This window comes from Pseudopodoces humilis, chromosome 16, assembly GCF_049639895.1.
Source record: "Pseudopodoces humilis isolate 2021_Gansu_Grassland_sample_001 chromosome 16, ASM4963989v1, whole genome shotgun sequence".
NCBI classification, from domain to species: domain Eukaryota; kingdom Metazoa; phylum Chordata; class Aves; order Passeriformes; family Paridae; genus Pseudopodoces; species Pseudopodoces humilis.
This window is the reverse complement of record NC_142215.1, coordinates 12,172,041-12,186,013: the sequence shown is the minus strand read 5'-3', so window position 1 is coordinate 12,186,013 and position 13,973 is coordinate 12,172,041.

The following is a 13,973-nucleotide window of genomic DNA, read 5'->3' as shown; positions in this document are numbered from 1 at the left end:
ATTGCCGCATTTTTAGTATTTCCATTGTATTGTCTTTATAGACTACTTGCTGAAACCAAAGAGAACTTTCATACCAGCATTAAATTTGCACCCAATATGCAATTTCAGGATCTCTGATACACACACATGCAAGCCCCTAAATAGGACTGTGTATATGTACATGCACACACATTTTTATGGGGTGTATGTATGTATGTATACATGTGCACACACATGTCCACACACACTAAAACTGATGCACAAGTTATAGATTTTAGGTGTTTTGGGTTAGCTTAACATGTCTGTTTAAGTAGATATAAACCTTTTGGTTTTCTCTAAGCCATTAGGAACAAACCACTCTTCCCATAAGCAATATGCGCCTCATACTCTGAATAGGCAAAGAACACGCTTTTCTTTAATTTCCTTCAAAACATGAAGCAAATAACTCTGGAACTGCTCAGTCTAGCTGGAAAGCTGTGTTACCTCTGAGCAGACTGCCCGGCCACACCGACTGAAGCATGGACAGGTTACCTGGTGCTCCCTTGCTCTGACCGGTGCCATTACTCAACAGGGCATCCTTGGAGGGGAGTTTCTTCTAATGCTGCATTGAACATTACCCAGGAAACCTGTCTCTGTCTGTTAGTGTTAGTCTTTCAGTTCATTTCATTCCTGACAAAATGGAAATCGGTTTCAAATTTGACAAGAGGATCTAAAACTCTGCCAGGAAGGATTAGGAGGGAGAGCAGAACCTGAAAGAGTTTGGGAGCATCAGGAGATGGGGCTTCAGTCAAAGGTGACTCCATGGGCAAGAGGGCATTAGGAACATGCATTCAGCTAACAGGCTGCATCCAAACATGACCACAGTGACCCACGGGGGAGGCTGGCCAAGAGGTGAACTGTCCGCATCCATCCCCATTGTAAATGGCATCATTAGATTTCTAGGAAAAAAAGAACAAAACAAACAAAAAAAAATCCTTCTTCAGACTGCCCCAGAGCGCTCCGTTAGCCCTGCGTGGCTTTCCAGGGCCGCAGCCTCCTCTCCTTACTCAGGTAAAGCAAACCCCACCAGAGCGAGCCAGCCAGCGACGGGGGCTTTTGCTTGAGAAGTTGCTCCTGCACACGCCATGCCAGGAGCAAATTCCCAAGCAGCCGAGTGGCCGGGGTGGCCTGGCATGGGAGCAGCCCCAGGGCTGCCCGCGGGCACCGCTCTTCTCCTGGGATTTCAGGATAAGGCCACGGTGCTGCTGGGCACCGCCCCAGGGGCTGCTGCTGCCCGGAGGGCTCGGAAACACTGCTGAGCTTATACCAAAGAGTCTTAGGACACCTCTCCTCACCTGAGTTGTAAACGACATTTTTACCCCAAAAAACGTTCCTTCTTTCTACTACTCTTCCTCCTATCCTCCTCCTCTTCCTCCTCCTTTGTACATAGGGATGAAAACTATGCATTTAGCAAACAAAGAGAAAGCACTTACCCTTTTCTATCTCACTGCGTTTGGGTGCATTCAAAGGCCCAGGGGCTAATTTTGAGACTTTGCTTAGCCTCCTGGTTTATTATTGTGGTGTGGTTAGCTTTACAATACATTTGGTAACTATTTGCTAAAGACAAAGAAGCAAAAGGTAAGGAATAGCTACTTCCACGTGTTAAAAAAAAAAGAAAAAAAAAAAGAAAAAAAAAGTGTGTAAAGATCTACTATTTATAGTGTGAACCAAAGACGCTACCTCACTCGATTTCCATTGGTGATTTTAATCACATTGATGATACCAAAGAATACCAAAGATTTTTCATGCACGGCCTTGGTCTGGAAAGGGAACTCATCCTTCTTCTTACCCCCATCCCCCGACCCCCTTCCTCACCTTCACTCAGTGTGTAACCTTGTCTTCATTCTTAGTGGTAATGCTAATAACCTTACGAATACTTCTCTTGCTACAACTGCTACTACTGACGATGATAAGGATAATAATAATAATAATAATAATAATAATAATAAAGCTCTTGGCAAACATGTTGCAAACTTTGTAAACTCATAGGACGAGTGCCTTGCTTGAACCAAAGTGTTAAACCGCTGTTGACCTCTTTATCTCTCACCTTATACTCTTTGAATACCTCAGCCTGTTAGAAAGGCCACTAATGAAAAAAAGGAATAATTCTTCACCGTGGTGCTTTTTGCCGTGCAACCATGCAATGAAACTTTCTTTGATACCAAAGGAAAATGTTTTTTTCCACTTTCTTGCTGACAAACCAAAGGTTCCCTCTTCTTTCCCCCATAGCAGCTTGAGTCCCTCAGCCCAGACAGGCCGTGCATCGCTTTTACCAATTCCTCCAAATACCTCATAGTAATAAATCTTTAGGGTTATGTTGTATAGAGAGTCTATGTGATAAGGCAGAACTTACTAGTTTGATAATTGTTAAGGTTACTTAAAAAAAGCTTTATAATTCTTATTTATTTTGTAGGGGTTGTTTTGTTTGTATATTCCTTTTATATTGTTTGGTTTGGGTTTGGGTTTCTTCTTTTTTTCCTTTTTTTTGGCAGAACTTCTCTGTTATACTCAAGGAAGATCTTATTCCTGGGAATGTTTCAAAGTGGGTAAAGATTGCTGTTTGCAATGAATGCAAGAAAGGGAAACATGGCTTCAAGTACTTTTGTCTTTTGTTTCAACTAGGATGCTTTGTGTTTGCTAGTCGATGTTCTTTTCACAGGGTAAAAAAAAAAATATTCTCTGCTGTGATAAATGGTTCCTATTTTTTCTCTATAATGTGCTGTGACTTTTAATTTAATTACATTTTGTATACGCTTATTTAATCACTGCTTTAATTTATGACTATGTAGTTTAAAAAAAAAAAAATTGTATATAGTAGATTCAAAAATGGCCAAAGCTTTATGTTACAATCTTTTCATTCTTGTTGCTGAGATGAACTGAAGGAGAGTGCTTCTCTTGACTGCAGGGTGTATCTTCAGCCTTGTCTTGGCATGCACTTCCACCCGTGTTACAAACACTGCCAGGTTACCCCCCAGGCCTCCCTTCCCCCCAACTTGTACATGCCAAAATGAGTGTTTCAAGGTAGTACTTTTGTCACTTAGAAAGCAGAAAGGCATTATTAGTGTGTTTTTTCTTTAATTTATTTGTCTTTTTCTAGAAAGATTGCTTTGTGGGTGAGACCCGCACATCCAAAGAATTTAAAAGTCGTTTAATGTTTAAAAGCACTGGCATTTGTGAGAGATTTTGCTGAGTTTTTATTTTCCTTCGCCATTCGCACGGGTAGCGCAAGCGAGTAGCAGGCGCGGGCCTCGGGAGAAAAGCTGACTTGAATCTGGAAGCCTTGCTCACGGAAAGGCCTTGGCGGGCGGCGGGACAGCGCGGGCCACCCGTGGGCCACCAGCAGGTCACCTGCTCCCCAGGCAGGGCCTGCAGGATGGATGGGTGGATGGATGGGTGGATGGATGGGTGGATGGGGCCCTTGGGGCACGGCCGGCTCCCGGGGAAGCTGCAGCTTCTGCCAGGCTCAGGGGCCGCAGCAGCTGCAGCAGCGTGGTGCCCGGCTGTGGGCAAGCACAGGGAGCTGTGCAGAGCCCCTGCCAGGGGCACGGAGCTGCCCTGCCACCCCCACAGCTCCAGGGAGGACAAGGCAGTTCGGAGTCGAAAAGCAAAAAAAATAAAAAAAAAAGAGTAATGACAATGATACTTCTGCAAAGCTGATGATGGCATCATGGCACAGAGAATAGGATGCCACTCACTTGTGTTTTATTTTGCATAAAGACTAGGTTCTGGTTCAACCAAATGTCGTGTACTGACACGGTTTGTGATGGCTGTAAATATTTCCTTTCCCGTGCAGTAGCTGAGCCCCAGGTGTTCCTCCTTTTCCTTGGAGGGGATAGTTGAGGGGCTGAGGGAGGGAAGGACAAGGGCAGGGTTTGAGCTTTCGGTCAGAAGTTACACTTTCTAGGTACGTTTTTATACTTCAAGTATTGAAATGGGGCAATAAAGAGGCTCTGAAATGAAGGATCATTAAATGATCTGTTGGTGGGCATTGGCTCAGTGTCTGCTTTTAATACAGGAGCTAATGCTGTGCAATGAGTTCTGCCTCACGTGGAGGGGGAGGCAAAGCATTGGTGTGAGAATCGGCGTGAGCCATCGAGCGCTGGACAAACCGTGCTCGGGGAGCCGCGCTTTCCTGTCCCGTTCCGCTAGTTTGTTTTTTCACGGCATGTTCTGCATTTACTGCACTTACTGCATCCTCACCGTGGGGCCGCGTTAGTTTTGCAGCCTGCCCCGAGCAGCGGGGAGCGTTCGGCACAGCCTGGCCGGGTCCGAGCTGCCCGGGGAGCTGCGCCCTGCCCGGCCCCGCGCTGTCACACAGGGCGCCACAGACAATCACGGGTCCCGGCTCCGCAGGGCTAGGAAATCTTCCCAGAGCAAGCGGGAGTTCTTCCAGAGCAACGGAACAAAAATAAACAAAACAAAACAAAACAAAAAAAAAAAAAAGAAAAAAAAAAAAGAAAAAAGAGAAATTAAAAAAAAAATAAAAATAACGAGTACGAAGCGAAGATTTTGCTAAAGCCCTTTGCTGCCATCTTTAGTTCGCCCATTAGGAAGCAGCAGTAGTTTATGCGTTGCATCTGCATTTCAGACTAAGTGATTATTGTACCTAATTACGGTTGATTGCTGATATTTCCTCACTCTCTCTCTTAGTCAAGCGCTTCTTCTGTATTTTTGTGTGTAGCGATGACAAGTGCAGTGCGCTAGGCATTGCCCTGGGTTGGGTATGAGTATCTCCTGTACTGCGTTAAGATTTCCTTAAGTTACTTTTTTTAAGCTTTGCTACTGTTCTCACTTTATGCCGTGCAATATCATCTGCTGTGTTTGCTAAGCAAAAAAAAAAAAAAAAGAAAAAAAAAGAAAAAAAAAGAAAAAAAAAGAAAAGAAAAGAAAAAAAAGAGAAAAAGTAAAAAAAAAAAGAAAAAAGCAAGTGATGATGTCATCATGCTTTTCAGTGTTACAATGTTTCAGCGTTACAATGTTTCAGCGTTTATGTAGTCACAAAAATGTAGTAAATAAAAGGTTGGATTTTCCAGCACTTTAAATTTAGACATTTCTTGCCTTCTTTTGTTTCTCCGTGTGCAGCCACAAGGCACTGGGCTGAGCCAAGGGGGGCAGGTGAGCCCCGTGGGCATCCCCAGCTCTCCCATGGGAGGGGCAGCTTCGGTGGAGTCCTGGGAGGGACATCCGTGGGGTGGGGGGAGAGGGGAGGACACACAAAAGGGCACTTAAGGCTTCCCACACTGCGTCTTCTTCCCTCTATCCACGCAGCTATGGAGCCCCCGCCCCCAGCAAGCACTCCCATCCCATCCCATCCCATCCCATCCCATCCCATCCCATCCCATCCCATCCCATCCCATCCCATCCCATCCCATCCCATCCCATCCCATCCCATCCCATCCCATCCCATCCCATCCCATCCCGCTGGGCTCCGGGGAGATGAGTGCCAAGTGTCTGAGGGGTGAGTGCGGTTCATACCAGATGCATTTCTCTAATTGAGGGAAAAAACATTAAGAAAATAAGTGAAGCAAATAATCCTGGTTTCCTTTATATCACCTAAGAGTATGGATGTCACCAAACTAATTCACAGAGGTGTTTCCTTTTGTGTGATGGAGTCCACCCCAGGCCTGCAGGATCAATATTTAATTGTTTAAAGGGATATTGTATTCCTTTCCTGTCACTGTTGTTAATGCCTTCGCTCTCTGTAATCCCACGGGGTCTTTTCCTGGGGATCTGATCAGAAAGATTACCCATCACTCAGGAGTGGTGGGAGGAGAGCCTCAGCCATAAAAGATTCAGCAATACATTGAACCATTTTCTCTCTATCTCCTAATGAAGTGATGAAGCGTGTGCCACAAAATTTAACAGGGTTTTGTGGCAAATCAGGTAGCACTGCCGAGAGGAGGATTAAACCTTCATCGTTGTCCCATAAATCATGGCATCAGCTACATTTATTCTGATGGATGGTCTGGACTGTGCTGACAATGTTTTATCTCTGGAAGCGCCTGCAGCCTGTGCCCTGATGTGCAATTTCTTTTTACTGCTAAGCTGAGAGGCACCAAGCGCATCCCCTCGGAGGCCTCCCCCGGGCTTGGAATCCCAAAACCGTGTCAGAAACCAAAGCATCACCAGGAACCCCTGTCCAGGGCAAGCACGAAGGCAAAGAGAACATAGGAAGCCAGAAATGTCCTCCATCCCCAGCAGGCGTGCCTCTGGGATTTGTTCATCTGCAGCATCATACTGGCCAGGCCTGGGAAAACTCAGCGCTGGGATCTCCATGGGATGGTGCTGGCCTGGTGAGAGCTCCAGCTGTGTTCACCCTCACCTGGCAGAGAAGAGGACACAGCAAAATGCTTTCTCTAAAAAAGAAACCTGGATATGCCACAAGGGTTGAAGCACACCAGGTAGACACAGGGACTGTGTCCCAGGTTCTCATCCCATGAGCCAGTGGACAGCAATGGGCAGCATGTGGGCAGAGCCTTGCTGTGACCTCTTCCACACCTCCTGTCCCTTGTTTCCTTCTCACACGAGTCATTTTGGTCACTAATCTCTGCACAGGAGCGTGTCCCTGGGGTGCACCCATCCCACACAGTGGCTGACTGCCCCACATCCTTGGGCAGCCCTGGCCACCCAGCCCATGCTGCAGGGACAAGCCTGCAGGGACAGCTGGGGTGCCCAGGAGCCTGCACAGCTTCCCAGTTACTTCATCAAATCAGAACTTTATTTTGGAGCTATATTTAACTCCAGTGTGTGCACCATTTATGCCAGCATGCTCAGTGGAGAGAGCTGGGCGTATCACAGAAGCCCACAACCCAAACACCAAAATGAGCTACACAAACTTTATTTTCTGAGCACTGGCAGAATGCAAGGTGGGCAGAGCAGTGCAAACCATCTCCCCAGGACAGGGAGAGGAGTTACTCTTTCCTCAGTTGCACCTAAACCCTTTCAGGGACGAGGACAGAAGCAGCAGCAGCTGGACACTGCCTTCCCCCACCCTTGGTGGTGTGAGGCCATCCTTGGTGGCAGCACGGGCAGCCAGAGGCAACCAAGTTCCTAGCCAGAGGAGCCGTGCCTGGTAAGGTGTGGGGGGAGATCTGGTATATTTGGGAGGAAATTTGGGCTGCTTTGTGCTCAGGTTTGAGCTCTTTAGGGTTTTGTGCTTATGTATGGGGAGAGAAAGAGGTGGGTCATGGCTCAGGTGCCCTGTGTGTGATGGGGCAGTGCTGCTGTCAGTGTTATAAATTACCAATAAATGCTAAAAGCCTCCAGCAGGGCTGTGGAGGGGAGGTGGGTAATGAGGCAGGGGACAGAGCTGAAGGGATGTGCTGCTGCTGCTGGGCCCTTCTCTGTGGCAGGGACAGGCAGGGCCCCAGCAGAGATGGAGGGGTGACAGTGCTGGGGCTGCCTGAAGACTGTGACAGGACCTGGACAAAGTCCTGAGCTATTTTCTTCCTTTTAGCCCACTGCTGGGAGAGAGGAGGCTGCACAGTGCCCATCCCCTGTGCCAGGGCAGGGGAGCCATTATTCTCCCTGGTGACAATCCCTGTTTGGATGGAGATGGCAGTATCACACCCATGCATCTAGGAGCCAGCACAGTTATTCATGTACAGGAAAAAGCCCTTTGTAAAAAATGGTCTATTCATCAAGCAAAATAAATTCCTGCCCAGGGGAGGTGCCCAGAATTTGAGACTCAGTTATGCTTTCAGTGCTAATTATTTTGTTATATAAGCATAATTATTTATGCTTAAGGTTAAAGATGATTGGGAAGGAAAATTAATCCCTGTTATTGGCTCCATTAGGAAGAAATACTGGAACGTAAAGCATAAGCAGTTAGTGTAGATGAATCCACAGTAGCTGCTAATAAATAAACCACACACTGCTCAGAATATCAGCTGAAAGTGGTTGGCAGTGGAAAGAGTACCAAGGAATGGCAACCCCACACGCCCACCCAGTCTGTGTGCTCTTTCCTGGGCAGCCAGCTGTCCCCTGTATCACAGAAATGAACCATGGCCTGGCTGAGGGTGGCCATGCTTTTGTTCTGGTAGCCTCATGAAGAAAATACAGTCCCAGACTTAACAAGTGTCTCCCCAGGGCAACACTGCTCAGCCAAGGTCTGCCCACACAGTGAAAGAGCTGCTGTGGTGTATGTGACAGGGTCAACAATCCCTTCCCCTGGTGAGGATGAGAAGGTTTGTCACTGTTAGGAACAGGCTGTTGGCTGGCAGCCAGGATACCCCACTTTGTGAACCTGGTCAAAGGTTTTGTGCCTCTGGTGTCACCTCTGGCTGGGGCTCTTGGCACGCTGTTTGCTGTCCCAAAGAACAGGTACCTGAGCTCTTGTCCTGCTGGTTTCAGTAGGATGCTCAGCATGTGCCTGGCACAAAGCCCTGTGTTTCAGCACGGTGTGGCTCCTGCCTGCCGTGCTTGGGTGAAAGCTAGCAAAGCATCTTACTTGAGCTTTGCTTGGTGGGGGATACTTCCAAAATCTGCCAGTGGTGTGAGAGCACTGTGAGGCAAAAGGAAGATGCATGGCCAGGGCAGGAGGTTGTGTGAGAGCCCTGCTCTGCAGCAGAGGCTCCTGCAGGGGCTGCCAGCAGGCAGGGAGCAGCAGCCTCTTCCCTGGCAGTGTGTGCTGCCCGGGGTGACTCAGCTTCAGAGCCACCGTGCTCTTCACAAATATCCCTGGTGAGGCAGGGACAAGGCCAGTGAATTACTCAAATTACTTGAGTCTCCCCTGTGGTGCACGGAGATTCAATCTCAACCTGGCATTAAATCAAGTCAGTGACATAGATCAAAGGATACTGCTTTAATCACCTCGTTAGGCCACAGACATCATTAGTTACTCATTATGATGTGTTGATGCTGGCATTCTCTCTAACACAGTTATGTACACTCGCTATCAGACATTTTTCTCATCAAACGGTATGTCAATACTTTAACATCTTAATGAGTTACAGTCAATATCCATTGCAATAAAGCTCGTGTTTTCTCATGATTTCATCTACCCTTAGGGTTTTGATTAAAATGGCTGCTTTTTCCAGGTAATTGATTGAGGAATTAGGGAAATTCCATGTAGGAACAAGCACATGCTGCTATGCAGGTTCTGAAAACCTTCAGTTGTCTGCAAGTGCTTCAGATGCTACAAGGGAGGTTGCAATTTTAATATGGATTTTGGATACTGTTGCTTAATTCTTCTTTCCCAATCACTTGTAAAACAGATTTAGTATCAAATAAAGTAATTAAAATATCTAACAGTGTATTGGAAAAATGTTCCAAGGAAATCATTGGTTTGCAAAGGTCTAAGAATGAGAACAAGACCTGCTGTCAGGTGAGCACAGTTTGGGTGAACGTGTACGGTAGGAAAGTTTTCTGATTTACTGCATTGGCAAAATATTAAATCATTTGCAGGAAAACAAAAGCAGGCAGAACAGACTGCAGTGTTATTTCAGGCTCAGGCTGACCAGGTGTAAGTTTGCAGAAGTCCCCAGTTGTTCACATTAGGGGTGAGGCATCACCTGTTTCAGCAAAGCAGGTGTTTTGCTGGGTGAACTGTGAAAGTTTGCCAACATAGCGGGAAAGTGAAGTCTTGAAGCTTCCCCAGCCCACTGGCCACCTTCTAAATTCATCTGAGAAAAATGCTCATAGACCACCAACAAAAAGAAATTAAATATGAAAAGGAAGACGGTGTAGCAGCACCCAGGCTGCAGAACTGACCTAGAGTCCCATGGCTGTCTCACACCCAGCTGGACCAGACCAGACACTGCGCAGGGCTGCTGAGCTTGGTTCTCGCTGCTCTCCCCCTGGGCAGGAGCAGGGCTCTGCCCACAGGGAGCCCTCCTGCTCACTGCAACCCTTTCACTTCCATCTGGACAAATCCTGGCTCCAGTTAGGTATATTACTAAAATACAAATAACTTCAGTAATTTCTCTGTAATTTCCCTCCATGAAATTTGACACTTCTAACGGCAGATCTAGGGCTGCAGTTGGGGACTGTAAAGCCACATTCAAACTGTCTTTTATTTTAATAATATATTTTAGACAGGAAAAGACAGCAGAGGTTTCCTGGATCTAATTTTAATCCTGAATTGGACTTTTTTTTTACTCTTTATGGTAGTGAAAGACTATGTGGTTGCTGGATTTGTAGGAATAGGAGAAAATTGGTCATATTCTTAGCAGTCACTGGAAATAGAAAGCAAGCCCTTGTGATTTGCTTTGGGAAACACGAGCCACTGCCACTGCTGAGCTCAGCAGCCTGGGAAGGGCCAGCTCCCTGCACAGCCTGGCCACACTGGGGGGATACAGACACCCCAGAGTGCACATGGCTGCTCTGCTGGGCTTCAGGGGCTGGGGAGCAGCCCTGGGCACCTGCCCAGCACACACCTGAGCTGTGGGGCCCAGGCACTCCTGGCAAGGGGAGGATAGAGAAAGTAAAATCATAAGAGTTTTGTAGAAATGATAATGTGTGAGAGAATGCACGAGGGTTAGTGTCGTGATGAAAAGCCAGCACCCCAAACCCTTGTCTCATTTTGTGGTCATCACAACCTGGGGGGTTCCTCAGGACCTCTGCTGAGAGCCAAGTTTACATTTCCTGATGTACAAGTGATTCTGGTGATGTGTCCCCTTGTCCTTGGGGGGTTACATGCTGTGGGAAGGCAGTGTGGAGTTACCAGAAGGAATCACTTCTTCAGTTACCCAGCTTGTCTGGATCACTGGAGCCCCAAAGTTAGTAAAGATAAGAAATCCACTCAGAAAATACTCTGAGTGAAAGCCCCAAGGAAAATGTGGCTGAAAGTGTTCCTTTACACAAGCAGGAAAAGCCATTACCTTTCCTTTCTGTGCAGCCCCTGCCCCTGTGCTTTACCAAGGTGCAAGGAAATTTTGCATAGTCACTTTGAACAGGAATGTGAAGATGAAGAGGTGCAGGTAATGATGAAGGCAAAAGCAGCAGGTGAAAGCACAAATATCCAGAGTGTTGATGAGAAATGAGACACTCTGGGACCTGATTCATGGAGTTAGGCAGAAGGAGTTGGGTCTCTGGGCCCAAGGAGCTCCCATAGCTCTGCTGGGCTGTGGATCAGGCCCTTGGCACATGGGCAAGGATATGCAAGTGTTGGGCTCCCATGTGCCCCCTGCAGCCAGGCTGCAGGTGCTGTTCAAAGCCACTGCTCAGTGAGGGCAGTGACTGTGCTGTATGGATGCTAAATGCAAAAAGCAAGCAGGGAACAGAGCCTGTGTGAAACTAAGTCACACAGGCTTCTCAGTCTGGCCTGAGAAAGCAGGAGAAAGAATCCAGAAGAATCCAAACAGTCCTTGGTAAAGGACAACAATCTTAGCAGGTGGTGTTTAGGAAACAGTCAAGGGGTGGTGTTCCACTTAACCAGTGATGATGATGTGTTGCTTTAATGGCCAATGAGAGTTTTACCTCTCAGACCTTCTCAAACACGTGTGTATAAAAGAAGATTAAGAGTAATAAACTTTGCTCTCTTGGGCAATGAAGCTAAGGGAGTCAGTGTCATGCTTATCACCGTTCCTAACAAAGTGTGGCAGTGCTGAGGCGCTGGGAGACAGGACCCTGCGTGGAAGGTGGCTCCATGTCTGCTCCCTGCCTTCCCAGTTTAATGCCCACACTTTCCAGAGGGCCAAGAGCTGCATGGAGGAGATGGCTCTGCTGGGCCAGGAGTGCAGCCAGGGCAGCCATCCCTCCAGGCATGGCTCAAACAGGAGGGGGTTCACAAGATGCAGGGATGGGCTCTGCCAGCCAGCCCAGGAAAGGGGCTGGATGCACATCAGACATTTTAGCAGGCTTCTGCTACAGAGTACAGCTGGTATGAGCTGAACTGCTCTGATTCAGATATGGAGCCTCCTGCAATCAGTTTACATCCCTAATGCTGACCAAATATTCTCTTCATAGGAGTTTTAAAGACTCTGAAATACAAGCCTGGCTGAAGAGAGACCCCATGAGGTGCTGGGCTGACCCCAGCCCCTGATCTCTTCCCAAAACTGTCCTTCTTCATTGAAATCCTTTTTGGTTGCTCAAAGGAGCAACTTGCCTTCAGATTTATGTGATTGCCTGCTTCCAGTTTTATCAGAATTCTCACAAGATCTACCCTTTCCCTAAAGCCTCACTGGCTAGAGGGAGACAAACAAGAGCTGTAACTTTCACTTGGGATGTTGCTTTGAACAGTGAAAGTCAGAACAAAGTCATGGCAATCCTTAAAATCTTCAGAACCAGAAGATACATAAGACATGCCAAATTCTATCAACTGCAATTCTTTTTGATTGTAAATCAATGCAGTGATACTTGAGAGATTATTGAATGACATTAACATTTGGGGTTAATAATAGTTTTCTTAGGTTGATGGAAGCTTCCATGAACCTCTGGAGGAAGATATTAGTGGCCAGAGCAAGGCTGACTGTGACCCATCAGTCTTACAACTAATTTTAGTGGGCTTTACATCAGCTGGGTGTTGGCAGCTTTTTCAGTGTCGCTTACTTCTGAAGGAGGCCTACCTAGAGTAATTAGCTCATTCACCTCTAACAGAAATTATATGTTCCTTATCTCTTTAATTAGAGCATATATAATGTTAGTAATGATGTACTATCTGTGTATTAATTTTAAAGGGTTGTTTTGATGTCAGGCTTGCTTATGTAGGGTCATCAGTATGAGGATATGCATTAAAACCAGATTTTAAATCCCTAAAGAGTTATATAGCCCTGCATTTCCAAAGCACTTGACCTTAGAAGTACTTTAGATTGCTCCTTTCTTATGTTTCAGTATTTTTTTTACATTGTGCGTCACTTGGCAAACACTAAATTGCAGGAAGTCGTGTGCAATAAGGCACAGAAACAAGTTCACTTCATTTGGCTCTCAGTGTGGTCATTGGCATGATGAGGAAGAGAGTGACAGCATCTGAGATGAAAACTCTGCAGCTCCAGAGCCCCACCAGGCTCCTGCAGTTAGACCCTTTAGGGAAGGGAGAACAGAGAGAACATATCTGGTACTTGGATGTAGGTTTGCTGCCAGTTTTTTAAGGATTTAAAAAATCCAGAAGTGCTGTGTGATTGCAGATGCAGGTGCACATGTTGCTCCCCAAGGAGATGCCACAGGCCCTCCAGCTGAGTACCAGCCCCAAGGAGAACCTAAGGTCTTGTTTGTCCCTTTAACAGCAACACTGGAGATGAAAAGGCACATCTGCCTGATCAGGGCTAAGGCAGACCTGGGAAAAGCAGGACTGAAGAGACACCAAAGAGTAGGTTTGAGACACAGAGGTCTCCAGAGATGTCGTGTCCCAGGACTCATCCAGGCTCAGGCAGCAACACACCACATAGGTGGGACTCAAAAGATGTGATCTTAATTTTAGGATAAACAGCAGAATAAAAAAAAGTTCTTGCTGCAGGATGAGTGATGGGGAACCCATGGTGTTTTCCCAGCTGCAGTCTGAATTGGCATTGTGGTTGTAGCATTTTTCTTAGGCACTATTCCAGCAAAACACTTGAGTGTGTGCTTAATTAAATCATGTGAGAAGTTTAAGGGGCTGGAAAGCATGCAGCTAAATCCTTTGCTGGGGACTTAATATTAATGCCTCAGTTTCCCTTCTCCACCATAGAAAAGAAATATTTACTTCCCATTCAGAGTGCTGACAAGCTTAATTCAATCTTCCTTGTAAAGTGCCTTGAGGGCTTTAGGGAGAAGGTGCTATAAAAATCAGAATATTGTTCTACACTCCCTAGCAAGACAGCACTTAGCTTTATATATTATCCTACTGGTGATGCATCTCCCTCTGGCTGACAGCAGGATCAATTAATGCATAGAAACCAAAAAAGGCTGTTTTGGAGACTTGTGGTCCATGTAATCTCCTAACACCTGGTGACAAATCCAGACTTGGAAAGATGGAAAAGTCAGAGGTTTTAAGGCATTTTAGTGTAAAACCAGACAGTGGAAGACTCTGAAGACTGTGT